At 40.3% G+C, this 12,463-nt stretch overlaps 1 protein-coding gene across 2 annotated transcripts in view; it reads right to left on the bottom strand.

Annotated features, from left to right (window-relative positions):
* Window positions 1-12,024, bottom strand: part of TRPC5 (transient receptor potential cation channel subfamily C member 5) — a 269,057-nt gene extending 257,033 nt beyond the window's left edge. Inside the window, exon 1 of one of the 2 annotated variants that reach the window (XM_081124814.1) lies at window positions 11,120-12,024. The gene's annotated coding sequence lies outside the window, so the exon portion shown is untranslated. The remainder of the gene's footprint in view (window positions 1-11,119) is intronic. The other variant, XM_081124813.1, reaches the window with a different exon arrangement.
* Window positions 12,025-12,463: the final 439 nt, after the last annotated feature.

Below are 12,463 nucleotides of genomic sequence, written 5' to 3'. Positions count from 1 at the left end.
TGAGAGCTTATATTTTAAAATTGAATTTCTTTATTACATATTTCATACTTTATAATGCTTTCTGTCACAAGTCTCTAAGTCATATTGTTTCAATTAGATTATAAGCATCTTAAGTTCACAGAGCACAGAATGTTCTTGTGAATTCTCCATAGTGCCTCATACAGGTCTCCTTTTGACTTCAATCACTCTTTTTCTGGCTCTTCTCCCTCCAATAAATGTGGACTACAAGATTCTACTTTATCTGTTTTCTTCTTCTTTTGACTTTCTTTCTTGAATATTTTAAATATATTTTTGGAGACGTTTTAAAAATAGTTATATCTATGACTTTTCATATTTTCATCTCATAAACTAATCTCTCTCTTGATCTCCATTCCCACATCTCAAAATTTTTGGTGGACGTTTTCATGAGGATGCCTTGCCTGCCTTCCAACTTAATACTATATCAAAATCTCAACTCATCATTTTCTCATCTTACCACACCTTGACATTTCCTATGGCATCATCAATTTCTGTTACCTGGATAAAATTTGTAATTGTCTTGAACTACCTTCATCACACATATACAACCATTTGCCATAATATACTACTATTCCTTTATGGTGTCTTTGATGTCTCTTTCTTTTCAGGTCCACTACTAAAGTAATAACAACAACAATAACAATTATAATGGTAAATATGAATCCAGCATAAAGTACTATGTATGAAATAATTTCATCCTCATAGTATTCCCATGAGGTAGGTATTCTTACTATCCTCTTTTCATAGGTGAGAAAACTAAGATTCAGAATGGCAGAGCTAGAATCATACCAAAATGGGTTTGGATGCAGATTCTCACCTTAACTACAGTGCTATTTACTCCTTGTGCCTAGATTTCTACAATTGTTTACTAACTAGTATGCCTGCCATTGCTTACTCTCCATCAATCCTTCCTGCATACTATTTCCAGAATATTCATCCCCAAACATTGCTATCATTATTTCATTTTTCTTCTCAACATTTATTGCTATCTCTCTTTCATCCACTAAATTAGATCTATCCATAACCAAATATACAAAGTCCTCTACAATCTTATAACAACCTAAATTCTCAGCTTTATTTTTATAAGTGTATGTGTTCCTTGCTACTGAGTTGGCTCTGACTTCTGGTGACTCTATGAATAAGTGGTGTCCACAGTGTTTTGTCCTCAACAGCCTACACAGCTTCTGTAGACTCATGCCTATGGCTTCTTTTATGGAGTAAATCTATCTCATATTTGGTTGTCCTCTTTTCCCACTGCCTTCTATTTTTCCTATCACTATGTTCTTTCTGAAGAACCCTACTTTCTCATGATGTGCCAGAAGCAAGAGAGCTTTAGTTTTGTCATTTTTGCCTCCAGCAATGTTTCAGGCTTAATTTTCTCTAGGACTCACTTGGTTTGTCTTTCTGGTGGTCCAGGGTATTCGTAGCATTCTCCTCCAACACCCTATTTCAAATAAATCATTTTTTTTTTCCCTAGGAGCCTTCTTCACTGTCAGACTTTCACATCTGTACCTGTATATATTTCCATGAATAAATTAATCCACACTGCCCTACTTTGCCATACTTTGATTTCATTTCATGTTTACCCCTATCATCCTACTCTCTTCTGACAATGTTGTGAGCTCCTAGAGAGAAAAATTTGGACATGCATGTTTGCAACCCATAGTGCCTCCCAACTAGTCTACACTCAGTGAATATTTGTCAAGTGATTGATAGTAAGAGTTCAGTTACTTGGAGGATTGGATTGTTTAATTATACCTTAACACTCTCTTTTTTTCCTTCCCATTATCCCTCTCATTTTTTTTTTCTCTTCCTTGGCACAATCACCCCACCACAAATGTGAAAATCTTCTTTTCTGAAACATTAAGATCTTAGGAAAACCTTTACCTATGCATCACCACTTCATCAGCTTTCCCCTCACCTTATCCCCAAACATACCTTCCTGTCAATCTTTCTTCATTTCTTGGTATTTATCATTAGACTGAAAGTTACTAATATAGGAAAAGTTTCTAGAGATGACCACTGTGTAATGACAACAACACAGTCTGCAGAATAAAGTTCTCTGGTTGCTCTTGAGGTGAAATATTTTACATAAGCTGCAGAATTTCAGGCCATATTCAGCAATGGCCAGAGCCCCTGAGCCATTGTATCTAAGAGATGGTAATGGAAGTGACAGCTGGGAAGCCCCCTTCCAAATCCAGATGTCATAAATCTCTAGATGTTCTTGAATCACAGAGAGAAAACAATCCCATTTTATTGGATTTTTTAGCTTGTCTTTGGATCCTTGCTGCTTTCTAGGCATTGCCATAGATTAGGGACCACAATGCCAAGGAACAGCATGGAATTCCCTTACAGTTCAGAAACATTAAGGTTTTTATGTTTAGGGGAGATTCATTTATTTATAAAGGTTATTTGTAACATCTGGTCAGTGATTCTGATCATTCAAAGTTTTTTGACATAAATATTTTGGCAAATAAATATCAAACTTTTTGACAAAAAAACCCAGAGCAAGAAAAATTTTTACATTGCACCCAATATACACACAAATGTGCACATTTGCACATGCACAGACACTCACACACATTACTGAACAAAAGTTTCATGAAACAATGTTTACTCTTAATACATGAGATTCACATTTTTCTCTTTTAATCTATTTTATTTAAAAATAGTGGTGGTGATGAACTACTAAACTGATTTCACAGTAAGTAATGAATCATTTCCCACATTTTGAAAACACTGGTTCAAAGGGTGGAAATGAAAAAGATGATCATATGTTCTATTTTGTGCTACTAGAAGGCCAATAAATATTGCATGCAGCTGCTATGCTGGGAAGAAGTACTTAAGTTACAGCTAAAGAACAATATTCATAAAAGGATAACAAAAATAATTAACTGTGGTGTATTGGTTTTATTAAAAGCTTTATTCAATCCTTTGTTTAAAACAAACTTGTCATCTTTTGCTTTCTGTGCCTGTTTCTATATAACGCATTACACAACTATATGGTGCCCTGTTTCAATGTTTACAACTATGCGAGTTCCACGTTCTTTTTTGCAAGTTAGATGGAAAGCTTTGTCAATTTCAAAGATTAATTATAAATAAGATATTGGGCTTATTTATACTAATATATAATTACCTCATTACTATAAGGAATAATAATAACTATATTTCATGAATTTGTTATGTTTTTTCCCCCCAGTGTGTGAACTGTGGACATTTTTCCCCTCCCCTCCCCTCCCCTCCCCTCCCCTCCCCTCCCCTCCCCTCCCCTCCCCTCCCCTCCCCTCCCCTCCCCTCCCCTCCCCTCCCCTCCCCTCCCCTCCCCTCCCCTCCCCTCCCCTCCCCTCTCTGTCTCTGTCCCTGTCTTCTCTGTCTCTCATGTTTGTACTTCCTGGAATTCCTGGATTCTGGAATGTTCAGATAAAATTGGTGGTATATATAACAGTACTGAGGCATTAGGGTTATATAATATATGCAGTATTCAGGTGAGCATCATGGAGCCAACGGGACTATAAAACATTTTAGAAAGTGGGCATAATCATGAATTGCTTGGATAACTGATTGGTCCAAAGGTCTGTTCTTTAACACAGATGTTAGTTCTTCCAAAGTTGCACTGTAGAGGGAACACTACAGGAGGACAAAATGGATTTGAGCTGTAATTTGAGAAATTTTGTTTTGATGTAAAGATTCTTCATAACATTAATTCATAGTTTCTTATATTTTCATCCAGAAGTTCTGGAGGAAAAACATAAAATGGGGGCTGGGTTGTGGCAATAAGGTAGATGTGAAACAGAATAGGAGCAAGCTTTTTCACTGAATACCTTTTTATATATGTATTTTGATTTTTTTACCATAGACATAAATTACCTAGTCAAACATTTAAATACTAAAAAGAAAGCACAAGACAAAGTAACAACAAGGAAAACAAAAATAACAACTAAAAGAGCTTTCTGGCAATGAGGATGCCAAGGAAAAATGCAAGACTTGGAGAAAGAGAGATGTATGTTCTAATCTTGACTCCATCATTTACTAGCTGTGATTTATGAGGCATACCACGTAACTTGCCTGATCTTGTTTCTTAATCTATTAAATGGGGACAATAACTATCACATAGAGACTGTAGTGAAGATTAAGATAATGTATTTGTACCACTAAACACATAGAAGATTGTGGTAGGCAGGATGATGACCCTCTAAATATGTCAATACATCCCCAGAACCTGTGAATCTGTTAGGTTATATGGCAAAAGGGATTTTTCAGATGGAATTAAGGTTGCTAGGGAGATTATTCTGGATTATCCAGTGGGTCCCATGTGGTCACATGGGCTCTCAAAAGCAGAGAGGGAGGCAGAATAGTCAAAGAGAGATGCAAAGGAAGAAGAGGCAGGAGAGATTCAAAGAGTGAGAGGTACTCAATCTGCCTTGGTGGGATTTGAATTTGGAGGAATGGGGCCATGGGCCAAGTAATGTGGGTGGCCTCTAGAAGCTAGAAATGTCCTTCAACTTAGAGCAAGCAAAGAAATCAGGACTTCAGTCCTACAACTGCAAGGAAATAAATTATGGCAACAACTTGAATAGGCAAGGAAATGGATTCTCCCTTAGAGCCTCCAGAAGTGAGTACAGGCCTGCTGACAACTTGATTTTACTTTAATTATCCCTGAGTCAGACTACAGAACTATAACAATAATAAATTCGTGTTGTTTAAAACTGCTAAATTTGTGGAGGTTTTTTACAGCCACAATAAAGAACTAATACAAAGATGTTCAATAATTGAGAGCAATTGCTATTTTTAATTTAAGGTGATCTCAGAAATCTTACAAATTAGTGATTTATAGTGTCTATTATAATATTTTTGATGCCACACTAATCTTATCCTCTTAAATATCAATGCATGTCGGGCAACCTCAGTTCCAAATGAAGCTGGAGGTCTCAAACATGCCAAGGGACTGGGACCCAGAGTTTGTGGTGTCTTTGCAATCAGGCTGACCAGATTACATATGCCAATCAATAAGTCTTTAGAGATTATAGTGCTTAGTGATCTTATTGAAATTTATTAGAAGTTATAAAATTATTATAATTCATAGGTACTACACCTATCATATTTTGCAAGTGAGAAAATTGAACAAGTAGAGAGAACTATGGGCTGGGAGGAAGTAAAATCTGCTCACTTTTTTCACCTGTAAAGTAGTGATAGGTATAGTATTTACCTAAATTGTTAAATTATAAAATGAGCAAGTTATTTAATAATTCCTTTGAGCTTCAGTTTTATCTGTAAAATAAAGATGATAATGTATCTCATGGAGTTGTGAGGTTTAAATGAGATACTGCATATAAAATGTTTGGCACGTAACTGAGCACTCTCTTAGGTGTTAACTGTTGTTGTTGAGCTGACCTTTGTAAGATATGTTGATAAAGTAAAGTATTTCTTATCTAACACCACCAGTTTCTCGAATAAAAATCATTGTAGCTCAGCTGGAGATTTTTCTGCAATATTTTTGCCCCTTTTGTGAGCTCAGATTAAGAAATATTTATTGAGTTTCTCTGCTATGCTCCAGAAGGGGGCATGCAGGAGGCAGCTGATGGATGGTTCTTTCTCATCTATGTTTCTCTCTTTCCCTCTCTCTCCCTTCCTTTCTCTCTCTCTCTCTCAAATCAATAAAAAATATTTTTAAAAAGAAATATTTATTGAGTTTCTCTGCTATGCCTTTACCTAAAATTTATTTTTAACCCAAATATCACCTCACATTCATCTTGTGAAGTAGGAGTTATTATTTGCCCAGTTTTACAGATTGTTAGGCCAGAAATCCAGTAATATTTACTTCTGCACCTAGAATACTATTTCAGCTTTGATTTTTTTTTTAAAGTTTGTCTTTTGAAGAGTGTGTGTGTATGTGTGTGTGTCTGTATGGGTCTGTATGGGCATGTGCTTCCCTGCTGCATATATGTGCAAACATGCAAAAAGAGCCTCACTACTAACTTTCTAACTTGATAATTTTGAGACATGTCATATAGAAGTATAGGGTCACTTCTGACTTCAGTCTTATGCTATGAAGTGATTAGGGACACCTCTAATTCTTCCTGAATAATATTTGGTTTTGGACCTCCACTCTGTTCAAATATATTTTACTTTTGTGTCTCTTTCTCAGTATTCTACCTGTGGAAAGCACAATGTGATTCACAACAATTAGAAATAGATGTTAGGTGCCTCAAGAGATCACATCAAGTGATGAGTTTTCTAGCAAACTAAAATTATTGGCAAAATCATATTAATTATAATATCTTCCATGTTTTCATTCTTCACAGTATATTAGTGTCTTATAATGTCTCATTTAATGTTATTAACATCTCAATGTCAGTGTTAATCCCTTTATACTGATCAGGAATCTGAAGCCCAGAGATAAAGTACCTCATACAAGTTTACAAAGCTAGTTATTTGTTAGCATGACTAGGAATTATTTTGAACTCAGGTTTGTGTGAGTCCCCCAAACCCAGATCCTTCTGGTAAATAGAACAATCCTGTGGTCTGATTCCCTTTGACTCACTCTCTTGCCTACACTTAATGCTTTTATGCTGGATAAGGGGAGAAGTGAACCTGGGGGAAGTTTATATTTTCATTTTTTAATGATAAACTTCATGAATCGTCCCTAAATGCCAAGCATACATTGTTTCTTTTCAAATGACTTTCAGATGATTTTTGGGATAAGCTCTAGCCCAGTGACTCTCAAAGTTGAGTATGCAAACAGATCAGAGGATCTTCTTAAAAATCAGATTCCAATTCAGTAAGTCTGAGGAAAGATATAAAATTCTGCATTTATAAATAGCTTCCATTGGATGGTAGTTCTACTGGTGTGACAACAACACTTAGAATAGCAAGACCCTAGACCACTTCGCCCTAACCTCTCTTCCTTAACCTTGTGATATCCTCATTATAATATAAAAGTTCTTCATATCATCCTTCTGGCTGTAATAAACATGTTTGCATCAGCCTATTTTTCTCAGGTTCTAAAAGAAAGTATGGTGGGATTAATGGAAACTAAGCATCGAGGTTAGGGAATGGAGTTAGGAAGCAACACCCCCTCCCCCACCTCCTCACAAACCTCCCTTTTGTCATAGTCTACTATAAAAACCATCTCACTTGTCTTTTCTATTTCCTTTTTTAAAAATTTTTCAGACAGTGTGTGAATGCGTGTGTGTGTATGCATGCACATTTATGGGGGTCAATTCTGAGACTGAGTATATAGAACCAGAGCCATAGTCACTGAATTTCACCAGCTTCCATTCCTCAAAACTAATAGGGAGCTGCAGAGACTGGATTTTCTAAGCACCTTGTGAGACAGATCAGCAAGAAAAGTGTGAGCAGTTAAACCTTTGTCATGTTTAATTCTGCCCTCCACCTGAATATGCTAGTTGTAGGCATATGCCATGTTTTCTTAGCTAGCAAGATAAGGGTGTGTGTGTATATGCTGGGGGCAAGTGGTGAGTGAGGAGGCAAGTCACAAATATATGGCAATAAATATGTAAATATCAACATGTAAATATGAATATATGGCATGGAAGTAGAGGGCTGTGATCTTGGTAAACTTTGCTTTAGTTTCCTTTTCATTTCTTGGAAAGATATACAGAGAGCTTTAGGAAATTTGTTCAGTACTAGCAGGCAGTCCTGAATTCTTGTTTTGGTTCTGTCATTAGGTAGTTTTGTGATTTCATCATTTCTACTTTCTAGACCTCGATTTCTCTATAGATGAACGAGGAGATTGGACTCCGCCGCAATCCCTGCATGTTTCCCTCCATCTGCTCTTTCTTTACTTTTGCTAAGGCAAAAAGCTGGGGCAATTGCATCTAAGTGCCAACTCTATAATGGGTGATAGAGAACCAAATATAGGGAGCTTGCAAAGTGCTTTTGACCCAGTAAACTGTAATTTTTGCTTTGTCCCAGCAGGTATTATTATTATTATTTTGAAATAATCTGTTGTTACTCAGTTGAACATGATGTACGCATTTGTTTATAAGACCATAGATGAGTCATTCAGAATTCAATCTTTGCTAATGGGATGGGTTGGTTAGTCTCACTGGACAAAGGGCTTAAGAGACCCATCAACAGGAGGAAAGCCACATGAGTTTTAGAAAGGATGACACTATGGAAACCTCAGCTACTAAGCTCTGGGCTTGGTGGCTAGTGTCAATTTAGGCCTAATCTGTGGTTGATTAGCTGCAGTTTATGCCTAGAATGAGGTATCATTTCTGTGTGCAGGCTGCAAACTCTTTCACACCCCTCCCTGAAAACCTGGAAAGTGACAAGGCTAGATCAGGTTGGTGGCAACTCAGGGAGAAGTGTCCTGCCCCTCATATTCCCCGGCTAACGAGAGACTTCTGAATGGTTTAGTGTACTTAGCTGAAAACGAGAAGCTTTGGCAGAAGTAAAGCAGGCAGAAATGTTTTTGTCCCTCTCCTTCAGTGGTGGAGCCATGAAAAAAGACAAATTTGAATATTTGGAAGCAGGCTGAACAAAAGCATGACACATTTGATGTATCCATTTGATAATTAAGCACCTGCATGGCTCATAGATAGGAATTTAATATGCTAAGTAGTGAAACAAGATGCAAAAGTGAAAATGTACTCCAACATGTCCAGTTCTCTGGTTCTAAGGAATTCTATCACCGTTTACTCAGTGTAATTTTAGGCAATCTTAGGGTGCTTCAATCTGAATCAGTTTCCTGGACTAATTCCATCCCCAGCCAAAGCAAAGGGAAGCAAACACCAGGATGGTTTTCTCTCCATGTGTTTCAAAACATCTTTGTGTTCTGTCCTATTCCTCTTCTTCCTTCTGATTGTATCTTTAATTTTCTGACCCAGCCTTCTCTAATCACTGTGGTTCTGTGTATCATTCTTGTTTTGGTTGTTAATTCTAGGAAGAATGGAATTATAGGGCTATAGGTCCTACAGCTAGTAGAGATGGCAGATCTGGTCTAGGTCTCTATGTTGGAGCATACACCAAAGCCAAGTGACCTGTGTCAACACAACTGGCGATATCATTGGTTCTGGATCCCTGCACTGCCCACTTCCTTGTCCCTGAAGAACCATGGAGCAGGACCCACTGCGGCAGCCAGATACATCACCAAGAACAGAGCAAAGACCTACACGTTAGGCTTCATCCCTGTTCACACTTTCAGTTCTTCCGAAGTATGAAGCTGAGAGTTCTTTCCTACCTGTCTGCACTCTCATCTTTGCTATTCATGGGAAAGTGTAATTTTAACCTACCTAAGAAGATATTTGCTTATGATTTCCTAAAAAAGTAACAGAATGTAACAGAATGGGCACCTTTTCAGATCCTGCTTGAGTAATCCTCATTCTGTTCTGTCCCTCAGCAGTCAGCATTAGAACAAATTGCCTGATGCCACATAAACAGTTCCACTTAATGCAAAATCTGTTCCTCTCATTTGCTGAATTGGAAGGAGGTAATTCATTGTATTCCAGTAACATAGTAATAAACAGAAAGTTTAACAGAAGAGCCTGGGTGCTTTGGCACAAATTCAAATGCTCTCTTCTCTGCTATAAGAACACAGAGACCAGATTTGTAGTACGGGGTTGATCCGGGTCCTTGAAAAAATACACACACACATACACATACACACACACACTCTATATGAAAGCATCACACACACATACTATATGAAAGCATCACACACACACAGTATATATGGTGAAACTTCATGAAACCAGCATCTCCTGGGGACCAAACATAAATTTCAAGTAGCATTCAGTTTTTCCTTCAACCTCGCAAACAGAGCAGCCGAGGTTCCTCTTAGCCCTGTGGATTTCTTTTATCCCAGTCCAAACGTTGCTTTGAAACCTACTTGGTACTATGTGAATGTATTTCCATGCCTTTTGATTTAGAATAAGCAGATGTTAAAGATTGATTGAAAGGTACCGTTTGACATCATTTATACCTCAGCTTTTTAAGAGTCTATGGGAAAGGAGACATGATATAGATAATCTATAGAACACCAAAAAATGACTGACAATAGACAATTATGAATGCTGCTATATAAACTTGCCATATTTGCTAAATGCTATGGATATAAATATATGGCAAGCGGGTCTGAGTGCCATGTCAGTGGAGTAATTATTTCTCATTTGAAGCCAGAGCTGACATGAACAATATCTAAAGACAGCATTATTGATTAGTCTGTGTCTCTCCTAGTCATATAATAAACTCAGGTAAAGTTCAGAGCTCCTGCCTTTCAGGCTGGTTTCCAGACTCCAGATGTCTCATGAAAGAGTGATAATGTTGCTAGCCATTCAGCCATTACCATGCACCTGACTATGGCCAGAAGAGCCCAGGTTGGAAATGCAGAATAAGTCCTCCCAGTCTCATTCTTAGAAACCAGGAAGAAAGATCAGAATCTGTGAATACAGCTCAGTGCCTGTGTGTGTGTGTGTGGGGGGGGGTGAACATGACTGTCCAAGTCAGTGTGTGTGCTTGCTGGGAAGAGGGTGTCCACTTTGGAGCAGAGATATGACTGATGCCCCCCAATCTGCATTTCCTATTTCGGTTAAAGAAGCCAGGAAGATGAATCTGGCCATTTCCTAAGTTTGAAGAATACAAAACAGAAAGAAGTTCCTTCTTCTTGTCCCTGAACCCTCAGGAACTCACCCTCTGCATCGTAAAGGGGCTTTTGGCAAAAGGGCCAGTGCCCTTATTGCCATGCCCACCGCCCAGGGTGATTTTAAAGAGGCCTATGAGTAGGTTCCTGGGGAGCTTAATACCTACCCAGGAACGGAGCAGATAACTGTACAAAGGTAGGGCAAAGCTCTGGTTTAGGACAACATCCCAAGTGAAAATGATGTTTTTGGTTATTTCCAAGAGCCACATTATCTTAATGCCCCTAGAGCTTCCTCCTACTACATCTCTACCCCATATCCAAAAACTATCTGTTGCTGGCTTTGCTCTGCTCCTCACCACCCCAGCCCACAAACAGCCGGCCAGTGTTTGCCAACCCTCAGCATCCCTATCTCCACACCTTCTCTCAACCCGCACGTTTCCACCCCTTGGAAGCGTTCCTGCAGCAAAGCAGAGGGCACAGGGCCGCCTGTCCACTTACCCCTGGTCAAGTGATTTATTCAGATCTGCGTCGTCTGGTATCCCTGAGCCAGGGCTTTCAGTGCAGCCACCTTACAGGACTTGTCACCCGCGGAGTGCAAACAGCCGCCTGGGACAGCGCTGGGCCTCCAAGCTGCTGGGCGGTAGGATGCTGAGCACAGCGAAAGGGGCGGAGTGCTGTGAGGGAGGCAAGTGCTGGCTCCTACGTTGGTTTCTCTCTTTGCTCCTCAATTATCTTCAAACTTCCCTTTTGTTGGCTGGCCCTTCTCACCTTTTGCCTTCATCAGAGCCCTGAAACTCTTTGGTCTACCTCTCCCTAGCTTCTCCTGGCTCTGAGACAACTCAGGCCCCTTCAAATGCCCAGCTCCCTTCAGGCAATCAACCACACAATACCAGGAAAAGCAGAAACTGACACCGGGAAATTGACAGGGATAGCGGACACTGGGAGGGAGGGAGGGAGGGAGGGAGGGAGGGAGAGAGAGAGAAAGAGAGAGAGAGAGAGAGAGAGAGAGAGAGAAGGACCGCATTCACACTCTTCACACTCTTACATACACAAATGCACACTCAAGCCCCAGCTACTAGGTAGCAGCTGTTGGGAGCCCCAGCCGCCCCTCAAAACCGTTTCAGAGTAGGTTTCTGTCCGCTTTTGCGGCTGCTTCAGGAAAATGCTATATACAGGGAAGGGGAGAGAAAAGCAGAGAGGGGAGGGGAAATCAAGGAGGCACGCTCCCTTTTTCCTCCCCACCCCTAGCTCCAAAAATGTCCAACCCTGAGCTCTTCCCTTTTCCCTCTATATGCTTCTTGCTTATCTCAGCTCCTGTTCTTTCTTCCTCGCTTTGGGTGGCTGTGAGCTGCGGAGAACCCGTCGCAGTTTGTGTGTGTGTGTGTGTGTGTGTGTGTGTGTGTGTGTGTGTACGTGTGTGTGTGTGTGTGTGAGAGAGAGGAGGGAGGGGGAGACTGCGAGGCTGGTGAAAGCACCTCTCACCTCCCCCCATCCTAAGCTGGTGCCTCACAGCCCGCTCTCAGCAGGGGCGGGTGGGGCGGGGCGGGAGAGGCAGGGCTCGGGTAGGGAAAGAGGGAGGACGGGGCAGCCTGCAGGGGCAGCAGCTCCTGCCTTCTCTGCAGCTCGGTGGCCAGGGGTGGAAGGAAGCCGCAGCCGCAACCCCAAGTCAGCCCCAGCTGCCCTGTCCCACCGTCTCATCTCTCCCCCCTCGGTACGGAATTTTCTGTTTCATTCGTTTGCTCTCCCTGGGCCTCCCCCCGGGTGGTGGCAGAGACTGGGGGGCTGAACGCGGGTGTGGGTTGAAGGGACCGGAGCGCCTCCAGGTGCCTGGCTTGCAGAGTC

This window comes from Miniopterus schreibersii (assembly GCF_964146895.1).
Source record: "Miniopterus schreibersii genome assembly, chromosome: X".
In the NCBI taxonomy this organism is placed as follows: domain Eukaryota; kingdom Metazoa; phylum Chordata; class Mammalia; order Chiroptera; family Miniopteridae; genus Miniopterus; species Miniopterus schreibersii.
Note: the sequence above shows the minus strand (reverse complement) of the source record. Positions and strands in the feature narration are given on the sequence as shown.